Source organism: Cervus canadensis, chromosome 16, assembly GCF_019320065.1.
Source record: "Cervus canadensis isolate Bull #8, Minnesota chromosome 16, ASM1932006v1, whole genome shotgun sequence".
Lineage (NCBI taxonomy): Eukaryota > Metazoa > Chordata > Mammalia > Artiodactyla > Cervidae > Cervus > Cervus canadensis.
Window position 1 is genome coordinate 51828390 of NC_057401.1, and position 20541 is coordinate 51848930.

A 20541-nucleotide genomic window follows, 5' to 3' on the forward strand; every position below is an offset into this window, starting at 1 on the left:
AAGATTATATAAATGGAATTGAAAAATATATAGCTCTTGAGTCTGCTTTTTTCACACAGCAAAATAAATTTAGATTAATTATTTGATGAATCAATAATTCATTCCTTGTCATGTCTGAGTAATATTTCATTGTATGGATGTATTAAATTTATTTATATATGGCATGGAAACCATGTGGATTGTATTCAGGTTTCCTGGATTATGAAAAGTGCTGCTATAAACATCTGTATCTGGTGGCTCAGATGGTAAGGTGAAAGTGAAACCTAGTGAAAGTGAGAGTTGCTCAGTCGTGTCCAACTCCTTGTAACCACATGGACTATACAGTCCATGGGATTCTCCAGGCCAGGATACTAGAGCGGGTAGCCTTTCCCTTCTCCAGAGGATCTTCCCCACCCAGGGATCAAACCCAGGTCTCCCACATTGCAGGTGGATTCTTTACCAGCTGAGCCACAAGGGAAGCACCAGATGGTAAGGTATCTGCCTGCTTTGCAGAAGCCCCCTGATTGGATCCCTGGGTGGGGGAGATCCCCTGGAGAAGGAAATGACAACCCCCTCCAGTATTCCTGCCTGGAGAATTCCATGGACAGAGGAGCCTGACGGGCTACAGTCTATGGTTTTTTAAGAATAGTACGCAACTGAGCAACTAACACTCACTCAAACAGGTACATGTAGTTTTGGAGGAAACCAGTTTTCATTTCTCTTGGGAAAATGTCATTATTTGGAATTGCTAGGTCATACAAAAATGTATGTTTAACTATGTGATAAATGACCATACAGTTTTCCACAAAATGAAAAAATTGCATTCACAGGATTAGTATATTAGCAGAAGTATAGGTGGCCCATACCCTCACCATCATTTTGTTATTGCCAGCATTTCTTCATTAAACATTCTACTATTTGTGTATTGGAATAGCACTGTGGTTTTCACTTGCATCTACTCAATGACTAATTTTTATGAGCATCTTCCATATGGTTTTGGCTATCACTAAACCCTCTTTGATGTTAGATAGTTTATTTATTCTTTTTTGTTTGGGCTGTTTGTTCTCTTATTGTTGAATTTTGTTGTTCTTTATTTTGCATACAATTACTTTGTGATAAAGGGGATCTGAAAATCTCAATGTATTATTTTTCTATTTTTACCAGTGTCTTTCATGTAGCAAAGACCTATATGTTTGTGTATATATATATATATATTTTAGATAAAGGCTACACACACACACATGCACACACATATACACACATATATAAAGTAAAAGTACACAAAGTCTAGACTACCTGGTCTAAATTTCTTGTTACTAAACTTAATGAATAAAGCCCCAGAAAAAAGATGATCATCTTTGTTACTTCTGAATTAGTGGAAAGGAGTTTTTTTTTAAGAGAGCTATTAGACTGGAAGTCCACACACTGCAAGGATGTAACTGATGCTTATACAGCCATAAATATTACATATATGATGAGTTGACTTACAAACAGAGGAAGTAATATTTTGTTAATATCGTAAATATGTTGATCTCTTCATAGGAAAAACTGATGTAAGTTAAAAGATACATGACCTCATGGGTAACTGTTTTAACACAGACAAGAACTAAATAACACCTGAACTATATCCCTACTTCTACAAATGACATGATGGGTCTCTGCCATCCTATAATATCTAGTCCCACTGCCACAGAGAGAAAGCTCAGCTCTGCATCCAAAATTTAATAGCAGTGGGCCTTCCTCAGATTTTCAGAGACTTGAAGGATGTCTCAGTACTGTGAATACATATCAAAATAACCTACATTTTGGAAATTTTGAAACACAGCATCTGGGTATTTGAAAACACATTTTTCTAAAAAATCCAGTAGATGGCACAAATACCCCTCTTTTTCATGTGTTGACTATCATTAGTAATCCTGAGAAGGATGGCATAGCTCTCGAGACAGAAGGAGGAGGTGGGGAAATGTTCGCAGATCCTGAGGAAAAGATGGTCTTGATTTGAAAAAAGGCCTTGGCTTTTGTGAAAAGAAATGATTGTCCTGATCTACTTGTAATTGGTGACTTTAGAGATTTTATAGGAATGGAATTAAGAGTTATTGGTGTTGCTCTGGCACATATCTTAAAATTAGCTATTTTAAAATGCATGCATTTAAAAAATAAAATTATGAATGTAATATAGTCCCCTGAAATTTGTGGAAATTAATTGCTGAAGAGTTGCCAGTAACCACTGCTTGAGGATAGAATCCCTGTTTAACCCAAGGGGATTGTCCAGATTCACGGTAGTTTCTTATATAAGAAACTGTAAACCAGATCACATCATTTTAGCTGTCTTCATCTACGAATGTTTTCCTTAGTCATGTAGCTTCAGTTACCACGGATCATTTAAATATTCTTTAGTATTCCTCTAATTCTGACTCTTTCTCATATTATGCGGTCTGTCTATCCCAAAATATGTTTCTACTCAATGTATAATGGAGTAATGGCCCCCGTGAGCAACACTGCTCGCCAAGTGCTCATAAAAATGTTCAAACACACATTCACACATGACTGCATCACTCTGTCTCAGGTAGAGTGTTTCAGACCACAGAGTTTAGGGCAAGAGTTAGAAGGCTGTTTCTTCTGCTGGACAGCCAAAACTTGACTCTTCTCAGATTGATCCAGGGCTGAATGATGGCATCAGGTGACTGGTGTTTTCTCTCCGTCCACTGCTCCATCCAGTCTGTAAACAACCTCTCTAGTGGTCATAGGTGAATGGAGCATCTCCAGACATGGGAAGAACATATATATATTTTTTTTTCTTTCAAAAAACATTTTTTATTGTTTCTTCAGTCATGGCCTCATACCTCAGTCAAGTGTCTGAGCATACCGCCACACATTTCATTTTCCAGTAATGAAAATTTTCTGAAAAAGAGAAATCCAGGAGATTCGTATCTCCTTCTTTAAAGCTAAGTATGGTGTGTCGGAATGCCTAAATTGTCAGGTTTTGCTTAAACTAAGGTGTATCCCCTGCTGCCGGGTTGGGCTCCTGTGCCGTGATCTTCTAGCATGTGAACACAAGCAGGGCATGGAAGAAGAGAAGCCAGGTGGCCCGTAGGCATCCACAGATAGCAATTTCTTTTATATTCAGACCTGCAGTCACAAAGTGCCACATTAATGAGTCCTCCTCTGCCCACCCATATGTATCCCCTTCCCAGTTCCATCACTCATCATGTTCTCGCCCTTCATCCTGACTTAAGAACTTATTTTCTTTTGAAACCTATTTTTTCTCTATCTTTACCATAGTATATACTATAGCATGCATGCTCAGTCATATGCCAGACTCCTCTGTCCATGGGATTCTCCAGGCAAGAATACTGAAGTGGGTTGCCATTCCTTTCTCCCAGGGATCTTCCCAACCCAGGGATCAAACCCATATCTCTTGCATCTTCTGCAATGGCAGGTAGGTTCTTTACTACGAGCGCCACCCAGGAAGCCTATCCTCACCCTTTCCCCACTATAAAATTAGCCCCTTTAAAGCAGAAATGCTGTTCTGTCTGTTCATCACCATTCCTCTGATTTCTGGAACACTTTCTCATGTACTGTAGATTGAATTATTTGAGAAATAATGGATGGATGCAAATATTAATAGGAACCTCTTGATCTTTACTGGCTCCATTTTTAACAGTATAGAGGAGGTTAATTAGGAAGTATCTTTTTCTCTTGGGACATGATTCTGGCAAGAGATGAAAATAATTATGGAATTAAATAAGCACTAAAGAATATCTGAACTGGAAGGAGGAACTGAGAGGTGGCGGTTGGCTATAGAATGAATATCCATCAGGAGGACAGAGTTGGCTGAACCACAGCTCATTAAACAGGACAATTGGACACTTAACTATGGAAGAAGTACACTTGGAAATGATGCAGATTTGCGTTTTAGTAGAAAAAGCACTTTTCTGTGTAGTTTCTTCTGACTTTGTTACTTAGTATCTATGTTATGTAGGGCAAATTACAGATTTCCTGAAAACCTTAGTAGCATCATCTCTAAACTATGATTGCAGGATTTGCAGGATCTGTTGAAAAGCACCCAAGAGTTGAGGTCAAAGATCTGAGTTGGAATAAGAAAGCTTTTTTCCTTCTTTAACCACACAGAAGTTTCTTGACTTCTCTGAATCTTGGCTTCTTTAAGAGGTAAGTAGATACTTGGAATATCACATAATTCATTTGGCTCTGTTCCAGCCAACTATAAACCTTTGCCTCTTGTGTATTAAATTTTCTCAAATCATAAAGTTGGCAACTAAATTCATTACACACACGCACAGACATCAGCAGTGTGCCAATGGGTAGATTTTTCTAAAAAAAAAAACAAAAAAAACCCTTGCAATTTCTCTAGCCCATGGCTTTCTTATTCCAGTCTGACTGCTAAATGGTCAGGAGTCCACTTATTAGTGAGGGAAAATCATAAATATTTGTAGAATTAATGAAATAGAAATTGGTGAATAAACCTAGAAAATATGGCTATTTAAATTTAATTGAAGTCTAGTTCTGTACATAAATTTCAATAATGAACTAAAGTGGAATTTTCAGATCTTGTTTGGTCATCTTTGATCAATGTTTGACGTTGGACTATGTTCTAGAAACTTATTTCTGACCAATGCCATTTTTCTTACACATATAGGCAAAAGCAGTGATTACACAAATGATGAAGTTAGTTAAGTGAAAGACTAGTGAAAACAATTTTTTAAGTAGTCTGTTGTCTGTTTACTGAAAAATGTAACTGTTTTTCATCAGATTCATCATAACCTTAATAAGAAAATTAAAATGTTTTCTTGGTTTAGTGATAGTGATGTTAGTAAAACAATGGACACAATGTACAGAGATGACAGAAAAGTATTTAAAATGTTTTTTCATAATACCCTGGTTAAGGTTATGAAACATGAGCTATTTTTAAAGAAAATTAGGTAGATTGATGACTGGTAGTTTAATGTTTTCCTGTTTGATCAATGAAAAGATTAAAGTAACTTGGTCTTATCAAAGTCTTTGTGTCAAATGAGAGCTTTGACCTTTGTTTCATTAATATTTTCATAAAAGACTTTTAAAAATGTTTCTCATATTGGGTTATGATAGAATTGTTTTTAGGTATAAGATTGAACAGAACTTCAGGATCTAAAGAAATGGAATAAATTCAATGACCAAAGGTAAAATACAAGCACTGTTCTTGATTCTAAAATAAACTGCTTACATGTAAGAGCAGAGATGATGGGAGGTGGCCTAGTAGCAGCCTTCTGCTCTTCCTGTTTAATTCCTCTCCAAGTTCTGAGGTGGCTAGAAAAAAAAAAAAAAAATGTCATTCTGTACCTATTAAAAATCAAATCTAGGAGGTAATGGTTGAGTGTTCAGATCAAGGAAAGCATGCATGAAAATTTTTTTTAAAGTAACAAAGATGAACTAGATCATTTGACAGCCAGGTTATTTTGTGGGATACAGTATTTCCTCCACAGGTGTTTGCAGTTATACTTTCAAAGATGGCCTCACAAATATGTATCTCATCCTACTGCCTCTTCTTAGGATGGGACACAGTCCCTCCTCCATCAAATTGTAAGATCTATGTTGCTTCCTGTTGAAACAAGGTAGATCTTTGTAAGTGCCTTGTTCAATCCTGTGGGGTGACATGATGCCTTATGACTTCAGAGACTAGACCATAAAGAGCAATATGTCTCCTATGTCTCTGTCTCTTTCGTCTCTCTGCCTGTTTTTGTTGCTCAGCTGCTAAGTCATGTTCGACTCTTTGTGACCCCATGGACTAAGGCACACCAGGCTTCCCTGTCCTTCTCTATCTCCTGGAGTTTTCTCAAACTCAAGTCCATTGAGTTGATGATGCCATCCAACTAGCTCATACTCTGTTGGCCCTTCTCCACCTGCCCCCAATTTTTCCCAGCATCAGGATCTTTCCCAATGAATAGGCTCTTTGCATCAGGGGGCCAAATGGAGCTTCAGCTTCAGCATCAGGCCTTCCAATGAATATTCAGGGTTAATTTCCTTTAGGATTGACTGGTTTGAACTCCTGACTGTCCAAGGGACTCTCTAGAGTCTTCTTCTACACTGCAATTCAAAAGTATCCGTTCTTCAGCTCTCTTCCTGATGGAGAGCCCAAATATGAAGACACAGCAAGACCACTGTCTGCAAGCCAGAAAGAGAGCCCTTACTGAGAACCATATAGTTTGGCATCTTGATCTTGGAATTCCCAGCCTTCACAACAATGATAACTAAATGTCTATTATTTAAGTTACCTAGGCTATGACATTTTTTATAGCAACCTAAGCAGATTAAAGTTATCTGAAGCTCTATCACATGTGAAATATCCTAATTTAATTGTTATAACAAGGCTATCACATAAATGATATTACAATATTTTCACATAGGAAGAAAGTAAAATTCATAAAGATTAATCCATTGACTGTGTAGCTTCCAAATGGTATAGATAAAATGTAAATCTAGGTCAAAACCCCCAAATCATTTTTTTTTCCCTAAATGAGGTACCTCTAGACACTTTAAAACACTTCTTTAGGATATACATGTGTGGTTTTCCTCTGCTGGCTCACAGGCAAAAAGCTTCAAGAACCCATTACTTCCACCCTAAGAACTGAAACAATCCAGAGAAGTGACAAATTATAGTTTTTTAAACTTAACAGAGATCGGAGAACATAAAGAAATTGAAATGAAGCAAACTCCAGAAAAGAAGGAGGCACTTACCACCATTGCTTTCATCCCAGGCAGGATTGCAGAAAAAGGAGGACTCTTTCTTGGGTAGAGACCAGGAAAAACTAGATAAATTTCTACAGAACAATGGATGGCTAGTGTGCTAGGTCAGAATCCCAAGGAAGCAAGCTACAAAGGGAAAGTGTCCACCCACCAACTTTTTCCTATGGGTTTTCCCTTTGGTCTGGAGGGAAGGAACTCAAGCTTGGACCTGGGAAAAATGGCTGAGATAGAGTCACATTGAGTAGTCAGGAGGAGGTCATATGTAAGGCTACCACTTCCAGAAAATGTGGGAGGAGGCAGGGTACAATGTAAAAAGAAGCAAAGGAAAGATGGCAGCCTCAAGAATAAGCCAGAGAGAAGACAAGGGAGCAAGGAATAAAAAATAAATTAAAAAAAAAGAAAGAAAGTCCCATGAGAGAGGAATCATGATGTAGAGGATATTAATCAATAGGAGAAAAAACTTTCAGAGAGTTTATGAAGAAGTGTTCATGTAGGTAAAGGGGAAATTCATAGATTATAAGAACTGAGAGTAGATTTATACAGTTTACATGAGATGTGACTGCAGGAAGGAAGTATATTGACTGAATACACCTTGACTGGTTACTGTATTATCTTGGCTAGAAGCCTAGACACCTCCCATAATACTATAACATGAAGTTGCCAATGTAATTCAACTTCTCTACCTTGGGGTTTTCATCTGTAAAATGGAGACAATGCAATAGTCTGTCCTTTGGGCTTATTGTGACATTACATGATTCAGTTCACAGAAAACTCTTAGAACAGTGCCTGGGACACAGTGAACTAGGCATTTACTGAGATTGGTAGAGGGAAGACATCAAGGTACTTACATTGCCTCACCTATATAACTCTTTCTACAACCATCCAGGCATTGTTCTTCACATACACTATCCTGTCTCTGACCACCAGGCTTTCACACATGACTGGGGAGGTGCTAACCTCCAGACGGTCTTTCTAGCCCTGCTCTTCTCTGGCTAGTAGGGCCAGTGTCAAGAGTCACACAGGACCACATAATTGGTTTCATGTTCTGCTGTTGCTTTCTTGAAATCCACAATGATTTGTGACTGAGGGGGATCCACAATTTTCATTTTAACCTGGGCCTCACAAATTATATAGCTGCTCTGTTGGCTAGCTGCATCATAAGTCTCAGCTTAGAAGTCACACCTCGTAGGTAGACTTTTGTTCTTCTTGCTGCTGTTCCATCACCCAGGTGTGTCTGACTCTTCGCCACTCCGTGAACTGCAGAACACCAGGCCTCCCTGACCCTCATCATCCCCTGGGGTTTGCCCAGATTCATGCCCATTGCATCCTGGAACCTGATAAATTGCCACCACTCTATCTCCTACTGAAAACTGAACCTGTTAGCCCCTGAGTCATGTCTGACTCTTTGCGAACCCATGGACTGTAAGCCTCCCAGTCCCTCTGTCCATGGAATTCTCCAGGCAAGAGTACTGGAGTGAGTTGCCATTGCCTTCTCCAGGGGATCTTCCCCACCCAGGGAGAGAACCCAGGTTTCCTGAATTGCAGCAGATCCTTTACATGCTGAGCCAACTTAGTACTTTTTATTTCTCCCATTATATAACTATGAAATTCTAAACTGCTTATCTCTGTGAGATATTGAAAGCTGTAGAAAGTCTGGACCATTGTCAGTCTAGTTCAGTATTTTGTTTGCTCCAGCATTTTCCACAGGAGTGGAGAGTGGCATATATATTCAATAGCTATGTGCTGAGTGAATGAATAGCTTGTTTGCCATGAATAGGGAAACATCTGAAAACCACTGCCCCAGACCCTATACTACATGAATATCATACAAACTCCTCTGGAAGGCCAAATCCATGACAGATAGTAAGAGGGAAGACAAGGGATACAATGCCCACTGAGAAAAAATGGATTTCTCCCAAACTTCATTCAGCAACTTGCAACAAGTTGCCAACCATAAAAGGAAAGAGTAGGTTATTTGGACATTTGATTCAAAAGTTGTGATATTTACTGAAAGAGGCTAAAAGTGCTACCAGGTAGGTATGAATTTCTAGTAATTACTGACACGCCTCAAAAATGAATAGAGATGAACGGAGAGAAAGGCAACAATTGCAAGCAGGTCCACCAGGAATACTCCTGCCAAGAGTGTTCAAAAAGATCTGCTGAGCAGGTACAGGCCCATGCACTGTTTCTCTTTGGTGGTTTAGGAAGACGTGTATAGTTATTGCAGTTTTTCTCTAGGTTGAAAAATATACTGTGAGCAACTTCTGTTCAAAAGATTATTTTTGTTATTTGTCATTGTGATGTAGCCAGGAAGTTAGAGCCTCTCTAAGATGAGGAGATTTTATGATCACTCCTTTATACTCTGTGAATTATAAAATAGAATGTTTATAGAGTATTTTGATAAAGTAACTCATAAAGCATTATTTAATAGTGAAATAATGAGCCCTGAGTCAACATCACGCCTGGGCTCTCATCCAATTTCTGCTAACTCTCTAGGTTACACTTGGCAATTCATATAACCTTCCTACTCTTCAGTTTCTCCAAACTGAGAGAGCTTGGATGATTTCTAGGTTCCCTTTCAACTCTACAATTTCTAGGGGGTTGGAGTTGGAGAAGAACTCCTTTGGAGGTTTAGGTAGTCACAGTTAGCTTAAAGAGAGATGTTGTTCATGAGGAAAAGACAGAAAAGAAATAAAGTCCAATGAACAGAATCTGCACATCTTGGAAACCATACAAATTGCACAAAGTTCTTTTCCCAAGACAGTAGGTTTGCGTAGAGGTACAATTCTTAGTAAGCACAAGGTCTAGAGAGGAAAGCATAATTGGAAGAATAGAGTCTAGTAAAAAAAAAAACCTCCACTCCACAAAACAATCTAAAAATCTCAAATAGTAGGAGGAAGCAAAAGCTGCTGTCAGATGAGGGTGGGAGTGCATGGCATGAATGTGGACCAACAGGAAAGTTTACAAGGAGGAGACAGCTCTGATTTTCTGTGTATCTCAAGCTTTGACTAGTATGTTTTGTCACATTCTTAGCCATTCTTTTGTCCAGAAAACACCTTCAATGTTTTTTTGTAAAGCTGCCATTTGGAAAATGTGCCTAGAGAGAGCAACTCCACCTCTTTTTGCCATCTCCCTGACCCTGTGCTTTTGAGAGGAGGGTTTAACAATACCACCTGAGGAGCATGGTTAGAAGATTAAGGTGGTTTGACATGAATAATGGGGAGGTTTTCTGCAGCACATGCACAAGACATCATGAGGATTTAGATATGACTCAAGAAGAGAGAAATTAATAGATATGTTTGATTCCCCTCATTGAGTTGGGGTGAAGGAAGAGGGATATTACCTATTTTTCAAAGTTATTATTCTCATAAAGCAGAAGACTAGAGATATAGATAGAGTTTCCTTTTTTTCTGGAAAGGATTAAAGGGAACATGTGGCTAATGGTTTGTAGGTTTCAGGGAACAGGGTTTTATATTCCAGACTTGATATCTAACATCAGAGATAGAATCTTTTGGAAAAGTGCAGAGAGCTTCCCTTAAAGACTGGTATAGAACTGTTTAAAAGATTTGTTGTTCTGATCAAAAGGGTTTACACCCCAGACTTGGGGGCTAAACAGAAATGCACGATGTTAGAACTGGAAAATCAGGATACTCTGTGAAATAGTAGCTCCCAGGCCTTCTGAAGACCAAGGTCAGATCTAGGCTAGAGCCCCTTCTACTCATTTTTATTGGCTACAGCAAGTCAAAGCCTGGTTCAGACTCAATTACCATTTGTAGGCTGGAAATGTAACATTTGCGGAAAAGTTGATATTGTATTAAAAGTCATTCTGATAGTAAGTGCTGTGGCACAAATCTGCTGATTCCATATCTCATTTCACCCCAGCATGCTGTCTTTGTTAGTTCACCAAAGCACTCAATAAGAAAGTCTATGATATTATTGGAAATAAGATGAAAATGCAAGTGAGACAATTACACAGTTACATGTGAGCAATTTATGGGTGTTGCAACTCAGATTTAAAAACAAATTTCAGTCTTGTTTTATTCAAATCTTTTATCAATGACTTTAGTGTTTTATTAGTTAAGTCAAGTCAGTAGAAATCTCAGCAATATGAAGCTAAATTCTCAAATGTATTTTATATTCCAGTACATAATACATAAGCCATCTTTGAAATTGTTAGCTATGGTTTTGGAAAAAGATTTGGAAAAATAGAGGATTTAAATTAAACAGTAACACAATTCATCCAGTTTTAATATATTTTCTGTGATTATAGAAATGATGATTGAATACACTATAGAAGTTCTTCTTCATTTCTTTATTTCTATATAATTTCTCTCCTTTCCATTTCTATAAGTCTGACTGGGAACATAATCATAATGATTATATAATTTGCAATTACTCATTCAAGGGATTTTTTTCAGGTATAATTGAGGAGATTCGCACCCCCCCCCCCAAAGCTGATATTTTTCCAAATATATCTTGTAATTGTTGAGTTGTTGAGAAACAGGTATGGTGGCCTCAGATTCACTGCCTTCACTTTCTAACAGGAAGTTTTGTTTTCTCATGATTAGGCTTTATCAAGTAGGATGAGTCTTACATGTAGAATGCACCACAATTTGGTGCATTCTCTCCTTTGCTGTTCTTCTCTCCTTCCAGATAGGCAATGGGATAAAGACCAGTAGAAAAGTAGGAGGGCATAGTTAGAGGAGCATAGTTAGCATGACAGAAGACAGTAGCATGTGATAGAGAGCAGCTCAGATGGTATTGCAGGACCAACTACATTCAGTTTGCAACCATACAGAACCCTATGGGGTCTTCCCAGGACAGGTCCCCTATGTCTTCTCCTTCCTCTTATTTGCAGAAAAACTATAGCTTCTGAGACCTCCCCTGAGTTCCAAGGAATACACTTAATCAGAGAAGTAAAAAAATGCACACAGAAAGGAAACAGTCAAACAAGACAAAATAATAATCAAGGACAATTAGTTCTTCCTCAAAAACTATAGATAATATTATGAGCCAAATCCTTAGAGTTTTTTTGCTTTTTTTTTTTTTTTAGTTAACAGATACCGAAACCCCTACCAAGTGGAAGAAGTTAACTGTATGCTGCCCACAAGCAAGTACATCCCAGACAGGTTGGAATCAGGAAGTTGATGATGCTGACTCCTGATTACCTCACCACCAACCAATCAGGAGAAAGTTTTCAAGTTGTACAAATCCTCTAACTCACACAAACCTTTCCCTGAAATCCATCAGAGAGCTCAGGTCTTTTGAGCAATACCACCTATACGCCTTGTTTGGCACCTGCAATAAAAGTTGCAGTTTTCTTCACCAGAACCTGGTGTGAGAAGGTTGACTTTACTGCCCATCAGTGAGGGGACCCAAATTTAGTTAGGTAACAAGTTGGGCACAGATGCTGGAAAGGGCTGAAGAGGAAGAATCCTTTCCTTGATGGCGAACCAGCACCAAAGACTCTCCAGATGGGAAGTAAGCAGGACATAGAGGGTTAAAATGTTGTCTGTGTGACATCTGCTCTAACTCAGGTCCATATCCCAACACAGGCAGCAAGAGGTCCCCAAGGCAGAAATAGATAATCCATCTCAAATTCTCCAGACACTGAAAATCTGTCTGGGAAAGCCTAAAATGCTTGGAAGACATTATGTAAGCACTTTCAATGTGAATCATGAGTCACTTTTACACTAGAGAGTTTTTATATAGATCTTTGGTTATTGATTTTGTCATCCCTTTTAGTTCTCCTTTTCTGGGATTAATTTTGAACAAAGTATTGCACATTCCGGATGCATCCTCTAGCCTCTCGCCCTCTCCCTTGACCTCTCACTCTCCATTCTTTCTTATGTTTTCTTTTTGAATTCACTTGTTTTTGCTTTTTTCAAATTGATTTCTAGGCAAATTGCTCCATCTTCAGGATGATTAATCTTTCTATCATATCTATTCTGGTACTCATCACTTCAATTTAGTCATTTAACTGTTTATTTATTGTTATTGTTAGTGTATGAAGCATCCTTGATTTCTACAAGCATTATTTTTAGCAAAGTTTCTCAATTTAAAACTCTGATATTGACTAGAGTTTTCTAGCACAAGGAACAGATTTTTAGAGGTTTTTTTTTTTTTTCTATTTCTTGAATAGCTTTTTATATACTTCTACATATTATCACTTATTCTTCTTAAGTAGTCTTTGATTTTTGATGATCTATTAATATATGTAAGTGGGCTATATGTGTGCTCAGTTGTTTCAGTTGTGTCTGACTCTGTGATGAGATGGACTGTAACCCACCAGGCTCCTCTGTCCATGGGATTCACCAGGCAAGAATACTGGAGTGGGTTGACATGCTCTCTTCCAGAGGGTCTTCTCGACCCAGGGATCAAACCTGCATCTCCTGTGGCTCTTGCATTGTCAGACGAGCTCTTTGGCACTTCCACTAGTGCTACTTGGGAAGATGAATGTCTAAACCAGTATTGGCAAGTGGGATAGGTTTCCTCAAATGTTAGAAGACTCAGTGTTAGCTGGTGGTCCAACCAGCTGGTGGTTTCGGAGCCTGGTGGTTGTGAGCAGCCCAGCCTGTGAAGCTGGTCACGATCTCCCTCAGAGTTGGCAGGGATTTGACACTCATTGAGGACATGTTCCTCATTTATTGAGGAAATAGATTACCTGGTGCCTTCTTCTGTTTCAATCTGGCTTCAATTTCTAATGTTGTAAGTAGCAGGTGACCTGCATCAGTTACAAATGTGTTTATGGCTTTACTTAGGACAGACACTGAGCTTGATTGGCTTCTTGAAACTGGACTCTGGAATAGCCATTCTGAAATCTTGTGTCACAATTTCTCCCGGGCCCACGGGATACTCTATCTTAGGTCATGCTGTATTTGATTTAAGGGCTTTCCTAAATGTATACACATATTTCATATTTATCAGCAGCTGAATTCTTTTTTCTATCATTTGGATTTCTTCCTATTTCACATCCACTAATGGTACCCATAGAAGCTTCCTAGTAATTGTGCATTTTCTCCTATTCTTCCATTTTAATTGGATTTTGGTGGTGAAGGAAGATATATATACTCCTTAACTTTTCTGAATCTGAATCCAAAGTCTATCCCCAAAATTTACACTCAAATGCCTCCACTTCAATGGGAAATCAATCAAAGTAATAACAATTTAACAAGCAAATCTATTGATGAATATGAGAATTATGGTAAAATCATGCTCTTGGTTTTTGACCAGAGAGTTAGCCTATATGTTGAATGGAAAATGAAATTAGCCTGTACCACTGCAGCCCAATACAAGGGCCTTAACAGAAGTAAAAATAGTAAGAATAATAATATTGCATCACAACATCCCCTATCATGCCAGAAAATCATATGATGACCCCTTTCCACTTTTCCACATGTAAATCAAATTACATGAGATTCAAAAAATTCATTTTACAGTTAATTGTGGATTATAGAATTTAGAAATAGAGTGATGAATGAATCTTTTTTATCTTTTCAAACTAAGTTATTTATCAGATTATTTCCTTATGAATCATGGTAACTCAATGCTACCCTTTGAATCTGCTCTTATTTTCTATGCTGGAATTGTGAACTCTGTATTCAATTACTTTCCATTTTCTATGAAAATGCTATTGTTTTACTTCAGAAAGTTGATATGAACTGGATATACAATTTTACCTTATTTTTGGTAAAATCCAAATATCTTTTATCAATCAATATTTGAGCTTTGTTTTTGAATGTTTCTGCTGGATAATTTTCACTTCACACACCAGTTTATTTTAACTGGAATTCTCAGAGTGGATACATTCTATATGTAATACCCATAACTATCTCTATTTTAACTCAGTATTTTAATTCTTCATTTTCCAACATAGTGAGAATTATAGTATTGTTTTCAAATTTATACCCTCATCTATATTTTCGTTGATATGTGATATCTGTGATGCTGCTATTTTATCTTCTCCACAGCCCCTTTCTTAAGTGAAAGAAAGGAACATCCAGAGAAAGCAGAATAGTATTAGCCAGTCCAAAAGATGCCATTCTAAACCACAGGTTTATCACCCTTGAAACACTTACAACTCTGCACATTGAGCCAGTTTTCTCAGGTTATAACTTTTTGGTGACCTTAATTTAAAAAAGAAGCCTTTATACTTTCATTACCCAATTCACTAAGGAGTCTTAGACTATCGCCACTTTGTTTCAAATGTAAACCATCTTTTGTTGATGGCTCGCAATAGACAGTGTGGTTTTCCATAAAGCTTTCTGCTCTCAGACTCTGCACTCATGATCATTATCTTTGCCAACAATTTCATTTTCTGCATTTTCCCTTGTGTAATGTCCTAGCAATTGTGTGTGGTTGGTTTGCTCTATCCAAATGGCTTTCAAGCAGAACACATGCTTCAAATTCACTTAAGCACTTGGGCCACATGGGAATTATCTATTACTTAGGGTACTCTCACAGACCACATTTCTATTAGTGTGATAACCATGTCCTTCCTAATCCACGGGAAAAAATAATGTAAGGTCACTATGTGTGTGAGTTCAAAGCAAATAGCATTTGAAGTCTGCAAATGCATTGATGTATCCTGAACATTTAAATCTTTCAGTTCCTGCCAATGTAGTCAGAGCTGTAAAAATTGAATTAAGATCTCTCTAACTTAGGCATATTTATTTCACTTTGATCTTCATGTATCTCTTCCATTTCCCTTTCTCATTTTACTTATTTATTTACTTTTAGCCAACACAGAGGATATGTATATTTTAGTGAGTTTTTTTTTTTTTTTTAAAGTATCATCTAATTGCTATAATGTCCAAAATTACAGATGTCAAGCTATCAGGCAGGGGAGCTATTCCATATGTAAAAATTGCCCTAAAATTGACATGAAATATTCATGTTTTACTACTCCTGAGCCAAGGAATGAAAAAATAGGATGATGAAGACATGCTAAAATAAGCTTGCATTTCCATTTAAAATGTTTTTTGTTGAACAAATCTGTGGAGGAAAGGCAGAGGTAGAAGATTTAAAGAAACATCCATTGATCAGTGATCAGCTTCAGTATAAAAGTAACATTTTCACTCTCACAACAAGAATTAAGCATTTTTACGTATGCTATCCAGATTTAGCTTCCAATTACATTTCTGTTTCTCTAACCTGGTGGCTCAGATGGTAAAGAATCTGCCTGCAATGCAGGAGACCCTGTTTCTATCCTTGGGTTGGGAAGACCCTGTGGAGAAGGGAATGGCAACACACTCCAGAATTCTTGCCTTGGACAAGAGGAGCCTGGCGGGCTACAGTCCATGTAGAGAGTTGGACATGACTGAGTGACCAACACTTTCACTTTCTCTCTCTCTTTTTCTCTGTCTTCACTTACCCTCTCCAGCATTCTATTTGAGTTCTTATGTTGCATAATTCTATTTTATCTTTTATTTATTCCATTAACAATAAAATATAATTTTTTCATCACAGTTTTCTTTTATATATGGATATAGACTAGTTTACCCTACTCGTCTATATAGATATTAGTTTATTTTTTCTTTTTTATGGCTGGATATTTACATCTAGAGAAGAGATTTCTAGTTGTGTCTGAGTTTCTCTCCCTCATTTCCACGATAAAAAATGTAGCTGCAAAGCTCCTTCCTGATTCCTGTGATGTAAATATGGATGTGACTGTGTAAATGAATACAACCTCTGAGAGATGGCAGACTGACATTTTGGACAGAACTAAACGATGGCAAATTTGAAGGCAGAGTACTTACATCAGGACTCAATTTCCCAGCTCAGAATATATATATATTTTATTATTATATATATTATATTTTAAAGAAACCTCTGCATATCAAGTCACAAGGTAGTCTTCATCAGTTCAGTTGCTCAGTTGTGTCCAACTTTTTGTGACTCCATGGACTGCAGCACTCCAGGCCTCCCTGTCCATCACCAGCTCCTGGAGTTTATTGCTCAGACTCAAGTCCATTGAGTCAGTGATGCCATCCAATCATCTCATTCTCTGTCATCCCCTTCTCCTGCCTTCAATCTTTCCCAGCATCAGGGTCTTCTCCAATGAGTCACTACTTCACATCAGATTGCCAAAGTATTGGACTTTCAGCTTCACATCAGTTCTTCCAATGAATAGTACAGGCTGATTTCCTTTAGGATGTACTGGTTGAAACTCCTTGCAGTCCAAGGGACTCTCAAGAGTCTTCTCCAACACCACAGTTCAAAAGCACCAATTCTTCAGTGCTCAGCTTTCTTTATAGTCCAATTCTCACTTCCATGACTACTGGAAAAACCATAGCTTTGACTAGACGGACCTTTGTTGGTAAAGTAATGTCTCTGCTTTTTAATATGCTGGCTAAGTTGGTCATAACTTTTATTCCAAGGAGCAAGCATCTTTTAATTTCATGGCTGCAATCACCATCTGCAGTGATTTTGGAGCCCAGAAAAATAAAGTCAGCCACTGTTTCCACTGTTTCCCCATCTATTTGCCATGAAGTGATGGGACCAAATGCCATGATCTTAGCTTTCTGAATGTTGAATTTTAAGCCAACTTTTTTATTCTCCTCTTTCACTTTCATCAAGAGGCTCTTTAGTTTTTCTTCACTTTCTGTCATAAGGGTGGTGTCATCTGCATATCTGAAGTTATTGATATTTCTCCCAGCAATCTTGATTCTAGCTTGTGCTTCATCCAGTCCAGCATTTCTCATGAAGTACTCTGCATAAAAATTACATAAGCAGGGTGACAATATACAGCTTTGATGAACTCCTTTGATAATTTGGAACCAGTCTGTTGTTCCATGGCCAGTTCTAACTGTTGCTTCTTGACCTGCATACAGATTTCTCTGTAAGGAGGCAGGTAAGGTCATCTGGTATTCCCATCTCTTTAAGAATTTTCCATAGTTTGTTGTGATCCACACAGTCAAAAGCTTTGGCATAGTCAATAAAGCAGAAGCAGCTGTTTTTCTGGAACTCTCTTGCTTTTTTGATGATTCAACAGATGTTGGCAATTTTATCTCTGGTTTCTCTGCCTTTTCTAAATCCAGCTTGAACATACAGAAGTTCACAGTTCACGTATCACTGAAGCCTGGCTTGGAAAATTTTGAGCATTACTTTGCTAGTGTGTGGGATGAGGGCAATTGTGCAATAGTTTGAGCATTCTTTGTCATTGCCTTTCTTTGGGATTGGAATGAAAACTGACCTTTTCCAGTCTTGTGGCCACTGCTGAGTTTTTCAGATTTGCTGGCATGTGAGTGCTGCAATTTCATAGCATCATCTTTTAGGATTTGATATAGCTCAAATCCATCACCTCCACTAGCTTTGTTCATAGTGATGCTTCCCAAAGCCCACTTGACTTCACATTCCAGTATGTGTTTAGGTGAGTGATCACACCATCGTGATTATCTGGGTCATGAAGATCTTTTTTGTATAGTTCTTTTGTGTATTTTGCCACGTCTTCTTAATATCTTCTGCTTCTGTTAGGTCCATACTATTTCTGTCCTTTATCGAACCCATCTTTGCATGAAATGTTCCCTTGGTATCTTTAATTTTCTTGAAGAGATCTGTCGTCTTTCCCATTCTATTGTTTTCCTCTATTTCTTTGCACTGATCTCTGAGGATGGCTTTCTTATCTCTCCTTGCTTTTCTTTGACACTCTGCATTCAAATGGGAATATCTTCCCTTTTCTCCTTTGCTTTTCACTTCTCTTCTTTTCACAGCTGTTTGTAGGGCCTCCTCCAACAGCCATTTTGCCTTTTTGCATTTCTTTTTCCTAGGGATGGTCTTGATCCCTGTCTTCTGTACAGTGTCTCCAACATCTGTCCACTCTAGCAGATCTAATCCCTTTGAATCTATTTGTCACAAAGTATTAATTCAGTGTAAAGTTTGTGATGATGTAGAGGATTATCCAGCTTCTTCTCTTGGTCTCATTTCTACAGGCAGCTCTGGGATTTAATGCTGTCACTAATTCACACATGAAAGAAATGACTCACCTTTACTTTCTGACTGTCCAGGACATATGTCTTCTATTGCCACTTATGGGAAGTGTTCACATCATCTGTTTCTTACATCTTTTACTCACCTCTCTCTCTGACTAGAAAGAATACATCTTTCTATGTAAGGACTCAGCCCTTTCACAGAGAATTTTCACTCTGGGAAGGAGCAAAGAAAATTAAACATAGCAGCCTGAGATGATGCGAAGTAGGTTTTTTTCATGGGGCTTTTTAGGACTTGGGTTTGATCAGGTTCAAGTACAGACTTACTCTACGTTTGAAACAATCATCTTTTTCAACATTCAAGGTTTATGGCTTTGCCTAACTAAATTACCAGACTAATGCTGGAAATTATCCACAGAAAGCTCCACTTTCTCTTCTTCCATTCCATTTAGCACTCCCCCTCTTTCACTGTCCCTTAGCAATGCCATTATATTTGCACCTCGCTTGTGGATACATTCAGATTCTTTCCAGAGGAGTTCCATGACTTTGTAAGAACTGTAGCTGGATACCTGCTTAGGTGACCTCAGGAATTCTATAAAAATGGCAGAAATTTATCTTTCCCTCTCTAAAAGAGAAACTTTAGAGATGCACTGGTGTTAACTTGTCACATCCCTGGACCAGACTGTATAGCCTGTTAAAGCTGTATCTGGGCTTTCTAGGTGGTGCTGGTATTAAAGAATCTGCCTGACAATGCAGGAGACACAGGAGAAGTGGATTTGATCCCTGGGTCAGGAAGATCCCATGAAGTAGGAAATGGCAACCCACTCCAGTATTCTTGCCTGGAGAATCCCATGGACAGAGAAGCCTGGCGGGCTACAGTCCATGGAGTCGCCAAGAGTCCGACACAACTGAGTGACCGAGCACACAGCCACGAAGTTGTATCCAGGACTGTATTTCATACATGCTACCCAGGTGTGCAAAAATGTTATTTAATTTATTCTTAAGCTAAATGCAACTTATGGTTCTGAATTCACAACTTGATCTGAGTTAAACTGTATAAATAAGTGTACTCCAGATATGCCTCATTCTCTCTGCCTGATCCCGTCTGTGGGGAACATAGCTGAAATTCCCATTAGTATCTAGTGTTCTCTTGTTCCTTAAGAAATAGGACTCAGGAGTCTAACAGATATGTCAACTGTCCATCTAGAAATTGCCTTTCATAACCTCTTTATAGCTAAGAGTGTATAAATGTAGCTAAGCATTTAGATAAGTTTTGGCAGAAGGAGCTAAAGTGTCATGTGTGATTCCTAAGCATCTACTTTCAGCAAAGGTCTTAGTTGACATCCGTAGTTGACATCTATAGTACAAGTATAGTACTTAGTTGACATCTATAGTACAAGGCACAGTCCTTTCACAGTGAATTTTACTTTTCTCCTCCACCAGGCCTTTGGTTGGAACACTGGCTTCTTCTTTCCTTTCTGCAGACAGTTCATAAAGCAGCTCTCAACATCTCTTCCATAGGAAAATATTGCTATATTTTTCTCAGGTCTTATCATGAAATACTGAAGGGTGCTCCCTGCTTTCAAAATTTTACCAGAGAAAAGTAGAATCCTTTACTAAAGATTCCTGCCTTCAAGAAGAATCAAATCATGTTTATTAACATTTTTATTCCCCCTAACATTTGGCCTGAGAAGGTCTAAAGTGCAAAGATGCAACCCTATTCCCCCTTGTTCTTCTCCTAAAACTATATGTCTGCTCATCTTGGAGCTTATTGAAAACACATTTAGTACATGGCTGGTGGGAGCAGAATAAGAAGACTACAGGGATGGCGTTAGAGTTAGATATAACTCCCAAAGTTTTAAAACATCTCATATAGTGTTTTTGGCCTGTATGT